Source organism: Bubalus bubalis, chromosome 10 (genome assembly GCF_019923935.1).
Source record: "Bubalus bubalis isolate 160015118507 breed Murrah chromosome 10, NDDB_SH_1, whole genome shotgun sequence".
Classification (NCBI taxonomy): Eukaryota; Metazoa; Chordata; class Mammalia; order Artiodactyla; family Bovidae; genus Bubalus; species Bubalus bubalis.
The window spans coordinates 84,112,590-84,128,924 of NC_059166.1; the positions used below are offsets into that span (position 1 = coordinate 84,112,590).

Genomic DNA, 16,335 nt, shown 5'->3' on the forward strand with positions numbered 1-16,335 from the left:
GGGAAGCACATACACACGCTTTGTACTGATAGATGATCAAATTTTAAAATGCTCTTCCAATGGTATTAAGTAATTCTATAATTTTTGTAATATCATTTTTGACCAACCATGTGAAAAGAAAATATATGCCTACATCCAACCTCAATCCTTTAACTTCCTCTAGTATTACAGGGCACTTCTGATTCTTGTCTAAAAGGATAGTGCAGAATTATAACTTTGCTGCAGAGATCCATGGGCTTGCTGAGACCAGCATGGAGAATACTGTCAAGAAAAGCAAAGAGAAAGAAAGGGAGGGAGGGAGGCAAGAAGGAAGAAAAGGAGAGAAAGAAGATACTGTAGTTCTCTGAAAGGCTAAGAAGATATCCAGGTAGCATCCAGACCAACAAGCGGCTTCTAGCTTCACCTGTACCTTCCATGACTCAATGTGAATATGGGTTAATCAATGTACTAGTTTTCTAAAGTACATGGATTTTATTAAAATGAACACTATTTATTAGGTAAATTGATAGCTGCGTATATAATAAAAATGGGGAACACATGTATACCTGTGGCGGATTCATTTTGATATTTGGCAAATCTAATACAGTTATGTAAAGTTTAAAAATAAAATAAAATTAAAAAAAAATAAAATAAAATAAATTTGGTACACAAAAAAAAATAAATAAATAAAAAAATAAAACATTCCATCATAATAAAAGACTATTTTTATCAAGTATAGTATTCATTATTTTTAAGGTAACAGAATTATGTTTTTGGAACTGCCACAGCAAAGCTGGTTTTAATAAAGTATAGGATGGTGTGATGTTGAAATATTATTCACAAAATACATTCAACTGGGTCTGCCGTGCACTCTGAGGTAGAAACCTATGCCCAGAAAAGTTCATGGCTAAAAAGCGAAAGCATAAATTTATTGTCAGAGTGCAGAGGCTGGAGATTCTTCCATAATGAGCTGCAAAGGTAAGACTAAACTTCAATTTTCTTAACTGTTAATACAAATTGGAATAACCATTGGTACTATTTTTAAAAGGCAAGTAGAATAAAGGAGAAAAATGGTGCTAGAACATTTAAAATTACAAGTCATCTCAGGGAAAACAGATTGTCTGACTGGTCCAGAAAGCATTCAACAGTACAGGCATAGCAAGTATTCCATACTACCTGCATTCTAAGCTGCATATTAAGAATTAGTCCAGGAAAGAAACACAAAAATGTAGTTATTTTGATGGTGAACTAGTCCTATCAAGAGAAAGGAAATAATCAGAACTTATTTTAAACAATGGCATAACTATAATTGTGGGTTATAAATGTAAATTTTGAAATGTTAGTCATCTCAGTGCACTTCTTAAAAAACAAATAATTAGATGCTTTTAATGGTATAGACATGAATTATCATTTCACCCAGCAATTTTGCTAAAGACAAATTGATTCATGGTGCCACCTGCAATATGAAACTATCTTTAATAGTAAACATCATTATATGATCTTTTCACGGATTAAAAACAGAAGGTAGGTCTTTTCAAATGGATCAAGAATTAAAAATAAAATCTCTTCTTCGAAGTAATTTTAAAGAACATAATCAAATACTCAACACTTCCCCAATCAAATGTAATTTTTCAGACATTTCTGGAAATTAAAACAACCTCTTGAATGATTTCATTAATATTGATAGATTTTCTTCAAATCAAAACAATTATAAACTACATGATTTCTGTTTATAGCTTTCATTTTCAACTGCTTGTTTTGGCAGTTAAGTGTTGATTGTAACTTGTCTTAATTTTCATAAGTGTTTAGATTCGAATTGAGCAGAAAATTCATTAGCAGTAGTTAATCTCTATTTTCATGTCTATTTTCAACTCAACCGTGTTTTGGCGAGCTGTGAACTCATTCATGGAAAGAGATGACAGGCCTTGTAACAACAAGTAAACTAATTTGAACTATAAATTTAATTATTCAAATTACCACAATAAAACGAACTTTCAACAGCAGCAACTTTACTGCCCACCAAGAGGCTAACAAAGTAGCTGAGAAATTTAGTTCTATATCCAGAAGGCTGACCAGCCCCTGATGGTGAATACAATGCAGATAAAACCTGCCTAAAATTTCTTGCCTGACATAAAATGCTTCTCCATATTTGCCTAGGACATTGTACAAGCTGACCAAGAAGATTGACCACATCATGGATACATGCTCTGCTGTATCTCATTTACAAAATTTTAAATAATCTTATTGTAGTTTGAAAAATATTAAGACAAGGCCATACTTGATAAAATTATTTTTTAATATGTGAGAAACTATTTGACACCAAATAAGAAAATGAACTATTTTAAATCAGTTGTAATTCTTTTTGATCATACAAGCAGATGTTCAAGAATTACTGCTTCTGAAGGCAACTATAACTCTCTAGGTGCTGAAATACAATTTAAAGGTACCAAATCACAGAAATCAGTAACTTTTTTTTTTTTTTGAGTATAGCTGAGTAACAGTGTTATGTTAGTTTCAGGTGTACAGTAAAGTGATTCAGTTATATATATACAGGTATCTTTTCTTTTATAAATTATTTTCCCATTTAGGTTATTAGAGTGTTGAGCAGAGCTGCTTATGCTATACCCATAGGTCCTTATTGGTTATCTATTTTAAGTATAGTAATGTATAAATGTCAATCTCAAAACTAAATTTTAAAAGAAAGTAATGCCTTAGGTTCTGAGAACCTATGTTACTCATTAAATAGTCTGTTCATTCTATGAAGCTTCATTGGTAACTATTTAAAAGTAAGTGTTTCCTTTAGCCTCACTAGACAATTATGAGGAGGAAAAAAAGCACCAGCAGATTATTCAAAAGAAGTTACTCTCTGCCGAAAGGACAGTAAGTAGAAATGTGAAATTCTACAGCTCAGAATATCAGTGTTTACTTCAGAGGTTAACTCAACAAATACAAAGCAAATTTTTTTTTTTTTTTTTTTTTTTTTTGCGGAGGGGAGGGGAGCAGAGGATAACAAATTGGAGTGGTGATATACAAAACAAAAACACTTCAATCTAGCAAGTTTTGTAACTAGGATTTCTATATACAATATAAGGCAGCAAGAATATCATTCTTCAAAGGAACTGTTAACAACAGTGATGCCTGCGGAGAAACAATTCATTTAAATTATTTATTGAGCACGTGCTTGGTGTCAGGCAGGGTTCTTAGGTACCAGGCTTACGGGAGCAAACATGAAGCTTGCCTTCTTTGGAGGGAAGAAAGACACTAAACAAATCAACAAGACACCTGCTCACATTTCTCAGGCTACGAGGACAGAAAGACAGAGCCGTGTGATGGAGGAAGACTCTGGGTTGCTCAGCTCCTGTTGATGTGGCCCCAGGGACCCTCTGAGGAGATGCTATTTCCAAACTGAGGTTCCTGGAGAATCCACATATGCCTTTAAATAATTTCTACCTCATGATTTAGGACTATATTTTTATAACATAACCTTTCAGTTGAACACATTTATTTTCAAACATTCCAGCAGAATTAATTTTCCCATCCAACGGGAAGATCTGTTGGTCTTAAGAGGGTTGGACAGGAGTGGTCTGGGACACCACCAAAAGGACACAACAGAATACTACCCGGAGTTTCCACAGAAAGGGGTAAAAAGGTGCAGGAAGTTTAGTGTAATGCACCTTTGAATTCAAAGGGGACTACTTCTGACTGGAAAAATATTAAGGATTGTATGAGAGAAAGTGAGCACTTTATCACTACCCAGAGGGATGGAATGTGAATAATCTTTTTTTCTGACTGGCTTACGTTCAAAAAGATTTCAAAAAGAAAGATGGCAATCCAACGTAAAGCTAATACCAAAGAAAGGAAGAAAAATCAGTAGGGGATCCAATGTTGGTATCATTACATACTATTAATGTTAGTTTCAGTATCATTGACTGTTTAACCTGGGAAAATGAAATAACCTGAATATCCCAATATTATGCTGCTTTCACCTTTATAATGAGAGCAATGAATCAAATATAGCATGCATGTGGGAAAAGAACTAACCTGAATAATAACCAAATCTATGTGCTGGGGTTTCACTGGTTTTAAAACTATCCCACATCACAAACCTGAGTTAAGGATTACCACTATGAATGACAAGTCCCAAAATTCAAATGTACATGATGAAGAAACCACACCAATGTGAAATACGAAATTTAAAAAATCAACTCTATGAGCAAGCTCTGGGAGTTGGTGATGGACAGGGAAGCCTGGCATGCTGCAGTCCATGGGGTCACAAAGAGTCGGACACGACTGAGCCGAACTGAACTGATGAGCAAAATGAGCTTTCTTATTTAAAACAATTTAGGAAGAATTAAAAGACTTACCATGTCTTGTGAGAGAGATATCTAATTATAAGAAAGCTCTTAATTATCAATACTATAAATTATGATATATGTACATAGAAAATAAATTATGAGAAAAAATAATAGAAATTTTTACTTTTATTTTTTTCCTAAGCCCAAGGCTCAGTGGATAGAGAATTCGCCAGCACTGCAGGAAACATAGGAGATGGGGGTTTGATCCCTGGATCAGGAAGATTCTCTGGAGTAGGAAATGGCAACCCACTCCAGTATTCTTGCCTGGAAAATCCCATGGACAGAGGAGCCTGGCCAGCTACAGTCCAAAGGGTTGCAAAAGAGTCGGACACGAGTAAGCGACTAAACATACATATGTGTATATTTTTTTTCTTTTCACTAAATTGGGCAAGTAGAACACCTGTAGGCTTGCCCAGAGTTTTTCATTATGCTACAATGTTTTCAACTATTCTTTCAATGGTTTTAATAGATCCACAATGTTCAGTATAATTCATTCAACTAGGGCTTCCCTGGTGGCTCAGTGATAAAGAATCCACCTGCCACAGCAGGAGATACAGGTTCGATCCCTGATCTGGGAAGATTCCACGTGCCTCAAGGCAACTAAGCCCGCGAGCCACAGCTACTGAACCTGTGTCCCGGAGCTTGGGGGCCGCAGCTACCAAGCGCACGTGCTGCGACCACAGAGTCAGTGGGCCCTAGGGCCCCGCGCTGCAACAAGAGAAGCCACTTCAATAAGAAGCCAGCGCACTGCAACTAGAGAGCACCCCTGCTCACTGCAACTAGAGAAAAGACTGCAAGCAATGAAGACCCAGCACAACCAAAGTAAACAAATAATTCATTCAACTGTATTTCTGTTGCAATTGATAACTGCTTCCAATATCTTACTAATCAAATGCATGGCACAGAGAAGAACGCCCTTATCCATTTCTGTGTGTAACTCTAAACTGAGGAGCTGTAGAATTCACAAGTCAGAGTGTTGATACACAGTACCAAACCGATTGCCTGGAAAGATGAATCATCACTTTCTACATTCACCCTGCACGATCTCAACAATAAAAATAATTTATGTTTACGTGGTACCGCTTTTATGGGTAACAAAGAATAGTAATATCCCATTTTGAAATTTGCATTTTTAACCATAATAAATGGTGTATAATTTCATGTTATAAAAATAATCTGCCTCTGACCTTTAAATACAGGGCTATTAATTTCCTTATGGATATTTAAGAATGTTTATCACAGTTTTATCACATATTTATCTTTTGCCATATGTTCCAACACTTCTTCAGATGTCATTCTCCTTTTAACTGTGCTTGCTTTTGTCACACAAATATTTGTCACTTTATGCAAATACTTTAATCTGTGATAATATAATTGACCTTATCACGTTTTAATTTTTTGCTCAAAAAATTTCGTGCCCATATCAATCAGTTATTTTCTACATTTTTCCCTTAAATTCTGTAGTTTGATTTCCCTTTCTTTTTCTTTCCCACTCTATTTATTTAATTAATTGTTATTGGAGTAAGTTGCTACACTATGTTAGTTTCTGCTGTACAGCAAAGTGAATCAACTGCATGTATACATATATCCCCTCTATTTTGGATTTCCTTCCCATTGAGTAGAGCTCCCACAGAGTAGAGCCCCCTGTGCTATACAGTAGGTTCTCCTTAGTTATCTATTTTATACACAGTAACAACAGCAGCCAAAGATGGAGAAGCTCTACACAGTCAGCAAAAACAAGACCGGGAGCTTACTGTGGCTCACATTATGAATTCCTTATTGCAAAATTCAGACTTAAATTGAAGAAAGTGGGGAAAACCACTAGACCATTCAGGTATGACCTGAATCAAACCTCTTATGATTTTACAGTGGAAGTGAGAAATAGATTTAAGGGACTAGATCTGAGAGACAGAGTGCCTGTGAACTATGGACAGAGGTTCGTGACATTGTACAGGAGACAGAGATCAAGACCATCCCCATGGAAAAGAAATGCAAAAAAGCAAAATGGCTGTCTGAGGAGGCCTTACAAATAGCTGTGAAAAGAAGAGAAGCGAAAAGCAAAGGAGAAAAGGAAAGATATAAGCATCTGAATGCAGTTCCAAAGAATAGCAAGGAGAGATAAGAAAGCCTTCCTCAGCAATCAATGCAAAGAAATAGAGGAAAACAACAGAATGGGAAAGACTAGAAATCACTTCAAGAAAATCAAAGATACCCAGGGAACATTTCATGCAAAGATGGGCTTGATAAAGGACAGAAATGGTATGGACCTAACAGAAGCAGAAGATATTAAGAAGAGGTGGCAAGAATACACAGAAGAACTGTACAAAAAAAAGCTTCACGACCCAGATAATCACGATGGTGTGATCACTCACATAGAGCCAGACATCCTGGAATGTGAAGTCAAGTGGGCCTTAGAAAGCATCACTATGAAGCTTTGGAGATGATGGAATTCCAGTTGAGCTATTTCAAATCATGAAAGATGATGCTGTGAAAGTGCTGCACTCAATATGCCAGCAAATTTGGAAAACTCAGCAGTGGCCACAGGACTGGAAAAGGTCAGTTTTCACTCCAATCCCAAAGAAAGGCAATGGCAAAGAATGCTCAAACTACTGCACAATTGCACTCATCTCACACACTAGTAAAGTAATGCTCAAAATTCTCCAAGCCAGGTTTCAGCAGTACATGAACCATGAACGTCCAGATGTTCAAGCTGGTTTTTAGAAAAGGCAGAGGAACCAGAGATCAAATTGCCAACATCCACTGGATCATGGAAAAAGCAAGAGAGTTCCAGAAAAACATCTATTTCTGCTTTATTGACTATGCCAAAGCCTTTGACTGTGTGGATCACAATAAACTGTGGAAAATTCTGAAAGAGATGGAATACCAGACCACCTGACCTGCCTCTTGAGAAACCTATATGCAGGTCAGGAAGCAACAGTTAGAACTGGACATGGAACAACAAACTGGTTCCAAATAGGAAAAGGAGTACGTCAAGGCTGTATATTGTTACCCTGCTTATTTAACTTATATGCAGAAAACATCATGAAAAACGCTGAGCTGGAAGAAGCACAGGCTGGAATCAAGATTGCCGGGAGAAATATCAATAACCTCAGTTATGCAGATGACACCACCCTTATGGCAGAAAGTGAAGAGGAACTCAAAAGCCTCTTGATGAAAGTGAAAGTGGAGAGTGAAAAAGTTGGCTTAAAGCTCAAAATTCAGAAAACGAAGATCATGGCATGTGGGGAAACAGTGGAAACAGTGTCAGACTTTATTTTTTGGGCTCCAAAATCACTGCAGATGGCTACTGCAGGCATGAAATTAAAAGACGCTTACTCCTTGGAAGGAAAGTTATGACCAACCTAGATAGTATATTGAAAAGCAGTGCTATTACTTTGCCAACAAAGGTCCGTCTAGTCAAGGCTATGGTTTTTCCAGTGGTCATGTATGGATGTGAGAGTTGGACTGTGAAGAAAGTTGAGCACCAAAGAATTGATGCTTTTGAACTGTGGTGTTGGAGAAAACTCTTGAAAGTCCTTTGGACTGCAAGGAGATCCAAGCAGTCCATTCTAAAGGAGATCAGTCCTGGGTGTTCATTGGAAGGACTGATGCTAAAGCTGAAACTCCAGTACTTTGGCCACCTCATGCAAAGAGTTGACTCATTGGAAAAGACCCTGATGCTGGGAGGGATTGGGGGCAGGAGGAGAAGGGGACAACAGAGGATGAGATGGCTAGATGGCATCACCAACTCGATGGACATGAGTTTGAGTGAACTCCAAGAGTTGGTGATGGACAGGGAGGCCTGGCGTGCTATGATTCATGGGGTCGCAAAGAGTCGGACATGACTGAGCGACTGAACTGAACTGAACAATAGCATATACATGTCAATCCCAATCTCCCAATTCATCCCACCATCCCTACCTGGTATCCATACGTTTGTTCTCTATGTCTGTGTCTCTATTCTGTTTTGCAAATAAGATCATCTATACCATAGCAATGCACTCAGTATTCTTGCCTGGAGAATCTCATGGACAGAGGAACCTGTGGACTACAGCCCATGTGGTCACAAAGAGTAAAACATGACTGAAACAACTTAGCATGCATACCATTCTCCTAGATTCCACATATATGCATTAATATAGGATATTTGTTGATTCATTTATAGTTTATCAGGGGAATAGAAAACAAAGGGCAGGTTTGAGAGACTGAAAACTCAATTGCTAGCTGGATAGAGGTGGAGGGAGAGGATGTGGATGAGGAGAAGGGAGGTTAAGGAGAACACCAAGAAAGGATTCGAATTGACAAAATGGCATCCCATGCTCAGCAAATAACATTGCGAGACTGAGCCCATTTCTAACAACTTTATTCCTCCTCTTTCACTATAAGTCATCTTTCTTGAAATAGTTGTCTCTATTTAATTTTCACCATTTAATCACCAGACCAAATACAATGGGAGCTACATGTACTTTTTTCAAAGTCACCAGGGTCTTCTGGTTGCCATAATCAAGGTACAACCATCGGTCTAGCTGACAAACTTGGAAGCAGTTAATATTGTTGGCCACATGTTCCATGATAAAAGTCTCCCTACTGGTCTTCTGCAGTGGCTCGCTCCCCTTCCCTTCCTTCTCTCTAGTCACTCCATCTTACCCTCCTCTACAGCTCTCGCTCCCTGCTCAGAAATGTTGGCAAGGACTGCTTCAGTAACTCCCCTTCTTAAGACTGTCCTTTTCCTGTGTGATCATACCATATCTATACGACCTCAGCCATCAACATAAGAAGATGGTTACTTAGTCCTATCCTATATGTTAGAATCCCTTTGGAGCTTCCAAGACACACTTCCCTTCCTCATCCCAAAGCATACGAGTCTAAAATGAATTCATCATCTTCCACAGGTGATATGCTTAAACCTGTTTTCCAGTGATATTCCCTGACTCAGTAAAAGGGCACCTCCATTCAAAATTCACCCAAACTAGAAATCAAGCTAAGCCTTCCCTGCCCAACTCCTCCTTAATCAGTCAGCAAGACTTTCGTTCATACTCTCCTCCTCTCTCTAAAATTCACCTTTCTCTCCAGCCTCACTTCTGTGTCCTTGGTTTAGAAGACCCTTAAATCTCTCATCTAAATTACCCAAATAGGTTCCTAATCAATCTCTGTGACTTCTCGTCTCACCCCTCCCAATCCATCCTCAACATAAAATGCCAGAGGTTTTTCTAAATTGTAACCTCCCGCTTAAAATCCTTCAGTTACACCGCTTTGCCTTAACCAATGATAATTGTGACCATTGTTCTTTGAATTTGTATAACTTTCTTTTTGCCAGAAAGTTTATAAGGTGTATTTTACATACATATATTGATGTATTTAAACTGGGAATTTGTATCTATGTGGCTGGTTCTACTCTGTCATGTCTATTTCCTCACAACAAAAATAAGCTGCTTAGTATTGCATGTAAGATTTTCCCACTTACCTATTGATCCTTACCTCATGCTACAAACATCACATACTACATTTCAGTCAAATCAAAACCATTTTAAGCTCTAGAATATCAAATATTTTTCCTGCCTCCTTATTTATATTGTTCCTTCTGCCTGAATCCTCACCCATGTTCACTTCTCCAAGTTAACTTAGCCATCACATACAATTGGGTGATCAAGTATTTTATAATCCCTGCATAGTCTTCTGAATATTTCTCTATCCTAATAAGTACCACAGTATAATTATCTGTTTAGTGTCTATTTCTTCAACTGAATGTTAAGTGTCTACAAAATAAGGACTCTATTTCTTGAATGAAAGGTCCAAATTAAGGATATGCTCAGAAGATTCAGTAAAGGCTGGTTGCAAAAATTATCATTCAGGAAATGTCTAGCAGGCCACTGTGATTGAAATAGGAGGGAGGGGGATAGGGTACAACCTTTAAAATAATAATATAGCTATAGGATATGACAAAGACCTAGCTGGTTAGAATCAACTAGGTTCAAGATGGTGGAAGATTCGACTTCTAGTAAACCTTAAGCCTCAGTGTATGCTCATTGTAATACAATTGCATAAGCTAAGTGACATACTCACCCAGCACCATGCCAATTCTGAGACGAACCATAGAAGGCCAAAAATTGGGCAGTGGCCCAATTCCTGGAAATCCCAACCCTCATCCCCAAAATAATTGGAATAATCCTCCCACTCATTAGCCTATGAAATTACCCCGCCCATAAAGACTAACCCCACCATATTTCAGGCTCTCTCTCCTTCTGAGAAGGCCCACATTCTTCCTGTGGTGTGTGTTTCTCCCAAGCTGTTTCACCTTCTAGATGGCCCACATTCTGTTCTCTCTAAATAAATCCACTTCTTACCTAGGACTTTGTCTCTCACTAAATTCTTTCTGTGATGAGACATGACGAACTTCAAATTCACCAGCAACATGATCCCTGTGGTATCAGAATCATAAAAGGATGTGAGAAATAACACCTCAAACGTTGGTTGGGGCAGATAAGGATCATGACCTAAAGATCTATTCCTACAGCCAGCGAACTTCTACTGGAGGTTTTCAAACAGATGAGGGACAACCTTTGATGTGTGTGTTAAGAAAATAATGCATAGTAAAGTGATACAATGTGAGAAGCTTAGGGACAGTGATAAGAAGACAATTTAATAGGCCCAGAAAGAGTTGAGAGAAACAGAATTCATTTTGAGATGAGCTGATTTCCAGAAACTGGCAGATATCCATATGCTGATGTCTACCTTTTCTCCTTGTCTCATGTTAAAAATCTTTCCACATAAACCATTTTATCATAAAAATTTCTTATCCCTACCAAAATCAGCATGAAGTTGGAATTTTCAGTCTAAGGCCACACAGGCAGAGTCAATCATGAAGGTTTCAGATTTGAAGGTTTTAAGACTAGCCTCGCAAATGGTTGAGATCGCCCGGGGAAGAATGGGGAGAGGAGAAAGAGGGCTGATGGGAGAAGCTTGGTCATGTGTACACTAAGGAGCAAAGGCAAAAGAGACACCGGAGGAGACAAGGAGTGGGCAGAGCAAGGGGGAAGACCAACAGAGCAAAACACGTGCTTAACCTCTAACGGTGACACAGCAGCTCCGCCCATGATGCATCCCCAGAAAGGCTGTCTTTGGTTTATATTTATGACCACAGAAGCTGTTTACTGAACATTCAACAAGCTTCAGGGCAAAGTTCCATTTTAAGAAGGTCATTGCATATCTGACTACTCTATTCTGATGCTTTGGCTCCATCTAGATAGACATTAGGACATAAGTACACTTTTCCTGATTGCTATTTTTGTTGTTGGCAAATGCTTCGAATCACTCATAGAAAAAGGAGAGTAATAAGATTATGAAATTGTAGTTAACTGTTCATCCGATTACTGCCTTGACAGTTTTCTCTGATGACTCTTTATCAACACAGTAATTTTATTTCAACATATTTTTCACAATGGTAAAAAAAACTCAAGACCACTTAGGATGTTTTCCCTCTTCTTCAGATTGATGTTTTTGAACCAGAGGGTTGGTAAATTTGGTGGTAATAATAAGTTTATAAGAAAAAATATCCTTCTGCATAATCCTTTCTAACATGAAACAGTGAGAAAGACAAAATTCTTAACTTGAAAATTATGAAAGCTTCCTTTTACATGGACTAATGTAAACCCTATAAAAGCCCTCTCAAACTTTTATAATATGATTATCTTAAAAATATATGTCTGTAATGCACAATTTCTGGGTTCTCATCCTAGAAATAGAGACTGTACAGAAAGGATGGAACAATGGTATGGAAATTCACCATCCTCTCCAATTGGACCCTTTATTGCAGACTTATTGCTTCCATGTGTTAAAAAAAAAAAATTCAAATCTTTAAGCAGCCCCAATCCCTAAAATTTTGGCACTCTTATTAAGCACTAAATCCAGAGATGAAAAAAAAAATTATATTATTATCCCAAGCTTATCTGAGTCAAGATTTAGTTGATCATTATGGGAATGTATTAGAAATTAATAATAAAGTTGGTTTCTACAAGGCTTAAAGAAAGTATACTATTTAAAACTATTAAAATACCAGAAACTATTTAGTCTTAATATTGATAAATAATGCCTATTCTGAATACTGTATTCTAGGATATATGATACATATAAATTGGGGGAAATATATTTTTCTACACAGTAAAAAAAATTTTTTAAGCTGTGATTACATAAAGCTGAGGAATACAAACATCACATCAAATTAAATCATAATTTTCCAAAACAACACAATCTTCAGTCAAACTCCACAATGAGGTCAATGAATTAGCTAAACTCTGTTGTCTCTGCACTTTTCCACAAATCTGGGTACAGAATGGAATGTGTAACTCCCTAAAAGAAGCTCTCCTCCAAGTTTCGGTATGTGTCAAAGGAAAGAAGGGGAAAGTTCCCTCACCCCAAAGTGAGAACAGATGGGAATGTAAAGTTAGATGGGAAGAGACAGTGAAGCCTTGGATGACCGACCCAGAAATCGTCCCCTGAGGGAGCCAGATACACCAGACCTCACTCAGCTTGTTCTGCCCTTCGGTTAACTTCCAAATTAATCCAGTAGGAATGCAAAGGAGTGCTCAGCTTTGATGGATTGGTTTTGATTTTTCTAAGCATTTACATAAATTTTATGAAGAAACTACTGAGAGATATGTTTCAAATGTTAGGTTTAATTAATACAAAGTAGTCTCCTAAACACTTTTGTGACTTTAACATTACTCCCAACCGAGACTGGTAACAATGAATATTTATTGAAATAATAAAATAAATGGCTTTAGGAAAAAGACGCACCGGGCATGAGAAAATTTGTGTACACTGAACTCCTTGTACGATAGAAGAACCATCTGCTATAAATTGAAAAGTTATATAAATAAAATATGGACATATTTTATGTTCATTCTTTTCATATTTTATCTAGCTAAAAATCATCAGTAGGAAAGCCAGCAATACTTCCCATACTTGCAAAAAAACTTCCTTTACTTGACATTCAATATTATACAACGGGATATAATTTTTCCATCAAAAAATATCAATTATAAACTTAAAGAAATATTGTCTAAAATGCTGTATTCTCTTCAAGATTTTTAACTTTTAATATGGGAAATAATTTAAAATTTGAAGAAAATAGAAAATGGTGCTCTCAGTTTTGAACTTAAAACAATAGTTCTGTTGTTAATAGTCGTTCTCCCAAAATATTATATTTTTAAGAGCAATTTCGTAAGATTAAGCATGAGCTCTTAAAGAACTACCAAATTTCTTCCACAAAATGATGCTTGGGGAGTACATTTTGTTTGTGTTTGTTCACTTTCACATAAAATTTAAATTTGTTGATGCAACGAGAATAACTCAGCATTTTAATCCCTTGTGCTCATGTGTACAGATCACTCTCATCCCTAATTTCAAACTTCTTTTCTAGGACAACAATGAAAAGTTCTCTATGTACCTTTTCCCTGTGTCCCAGAAAATTGCTTTCAAAATCTTAACCCTGCTTTATCTTTTTTAACCTTACAAAGTATACACAACAAAAAGAAATAGAGAAGCATGAACTGTTCCAAGTGGTGAAAGCCGCTGCACCTCACACTTAAGTGATTTCAGTTTAAACAAACCCAGGCACTGGGTAATTTGACACAGGCTTCACTTACAATAGGGAATGTGACCGATCTTCCGTGAAGAAGATGCTCAATACGATATGCTGCATTTATTTGAATATGTGCATGAAACAATTACTGAAAAGTAGATTATATTATTCAGATTACTCTACATTTTATGCAGACATTACCACCAAATTTTTTTTAAACCCTCTCAAAGTGTTTTCTTTTCTTTCTAGTCAACACACAAAAGCCACAACAGGCAGACTATTCAGAGATACTATGCTCATTATATTTTGCTAAAATTCACTTTCTATCCTTTCCATTTGTACAAGTAATATCTGAATTTGGCAAAAACAACTGGGAACATTTTCTAAATCTTTTTCGTATTAATAAATCCCAACTTTAATTCCCCAAAACATCAAAGATCCCTCTACAGATTTTTACATTGTTGCCTTAAATCATTTTGTGATTTGTTGGTGGAAAAGTTCTCCCATGGAAACAGAGAACATTTTATAATGAATCCAGAACTTCTACCTTCCTCCTGTGGGTGGGGGGTACTCTGAATAAAGAATGTGCACTCAACATTTACTCAAGACTCCCATCCTAGACCCAAATCTTGCACTTAATTCTAACATTGGTTCAATCACGAGCGCTATGAATGACAAACACTCATCTGTTAAAGGAATACAGTTGGTTTGGCTTCAAAATTTCTCAGACCTCAGACACTCAGGATCAGTGGGCATTTTGGGAGTCTGAGTATTACAAGGTATGGTCTTTGTTTTGGTGTCTTCATATTATGATAAAAAATATGACCATATTCTGGATGATCTCTTTCACAAACTTGATCACTGATTATTATCATATAACTTCAGGATCTGATTTTGATACAGTGTTTATGACCTTGGTGTTAACTTTTTACACTGACTGTATTTAGCTCATAATATGATACTCCTCAAACTAGAATTCACTGGTTTACTCTTGGAGCCCGAGAGACAATTTTCTTTCAACACAAGTCCACATATTTTTCAAGACCAGTAGACACTAGGCTAGATAATCTTTCTAATTCTTTTCCACACTGAAACATATGTTACAATCTATTTCAGCTTATAACAATTAATGGAATTCAAATTTCAAAAGCATACTTAAATCAGATTTTAGTTATAATTTCTAAATTCTATGTTCTACTTATTTTCCTTCTACCTTTAAATGGTAGTGAAATTTTTGAGACGGTATTCAGTGGGCAAAATGAAACAAGGCTGTCAAACAGAGGTTCCATTAGCAACAGCCAGTTCCTCTCATTCAAATGGGTTTAGTGGACCACATATTAAGCAGGAATCAGAAAATACTAGTTTCTTTTTCCTGTTTGCCTTTGACTTGAAATGGAATCTTGGTGTTAGCGATTCATTCTTGCAAGCCCCATTTTTTTTTTTCTTTCCAAAGATAGTACATTACATTACTCATGAATAAAATTCACAGTAAAAACCAGGTATTCATATTACATAATGATAAGCAATATGCTTCAAATTGTAGTCTCTATAATAAAGAAAACAAATCTACAAAACTCAAATATTTTCTTAATTTTGTTAATGATAATATATACAATATGTAAAAATAACAGCATAATTTTTAACATAATTATGAATTCTTTTTATCTAGTTTCAATGCTTAAGTTTGATCTAATTTTAAAATATTTATAACATTGTCAATTCATACTTAGATATTTTATTAGTAGAAATGATCAAGGTTCATATCTCATAATTTCATATCAAGGTTTTAAAACTTATACTCTTAAAGGAATTTTTAATGTATATGTATCTCAACAATAGAATCATCTTACCACCAGTAAAGTAAAATGTTTGCCAGCTACAAAGATACTCTAAATTTAAAATTCATGCAAATTTCCACTTAAAATATAGTTATTTAATTTTTTATTTTAAAAAATTGTAAAAGATGAAATGTTTAAATAATCTTATTCAAATCTAAATATAAATGTGATGAAAGTTTCAAGTAAAAATCCTCTAAAGAGGTCTGTAGAATTTTTTCCTGATAATCAGCATCTTAACTGAATACTTTTTAAAAAGAGGCTTTTAAACCATTTCAAAAGTGTTCAATAGCATATTGTAATTCAGTTAATCAAAATTAATAAATTAATCATTGAATGTAAAATTATTTACTGAATTTAAATTACTGACTTTTGACAGATTCATTTTTTTTGTAAGGTAATTAAAATCAGTCTTATAAACCATTTCCTGATAAGCTTTATCATGAAAAGTTCTATCAAAACAGAAACATCACATTCAAATTTAAGAGTTTGCTTTTCCGGTTATCCTAGCAAACATAACCCACATGAGTTTCTTAAGATTATTTCAAATTTCCTTCTTCCTATTAAGGAATTTTTCAGCTTTTAA

The 16,335-nt window shown here is 36.0% G+C and overlaps 1 protein-coding gene across 2 annotated transcripts in view; it reads right to left on the reverse strand.

Moving 5' to 3' along the window:
* Window positions 1-16,335, reverse strand: part of BCKDHB (branched chain keto acid dehydrogenase E1 subunit beta) — a 268,621-nt gene that overhangs the window by 54,609 nt on the left and 197,677 nt on the right. The gene's annotated exons all lie outside the window — the stretch shown is intronic.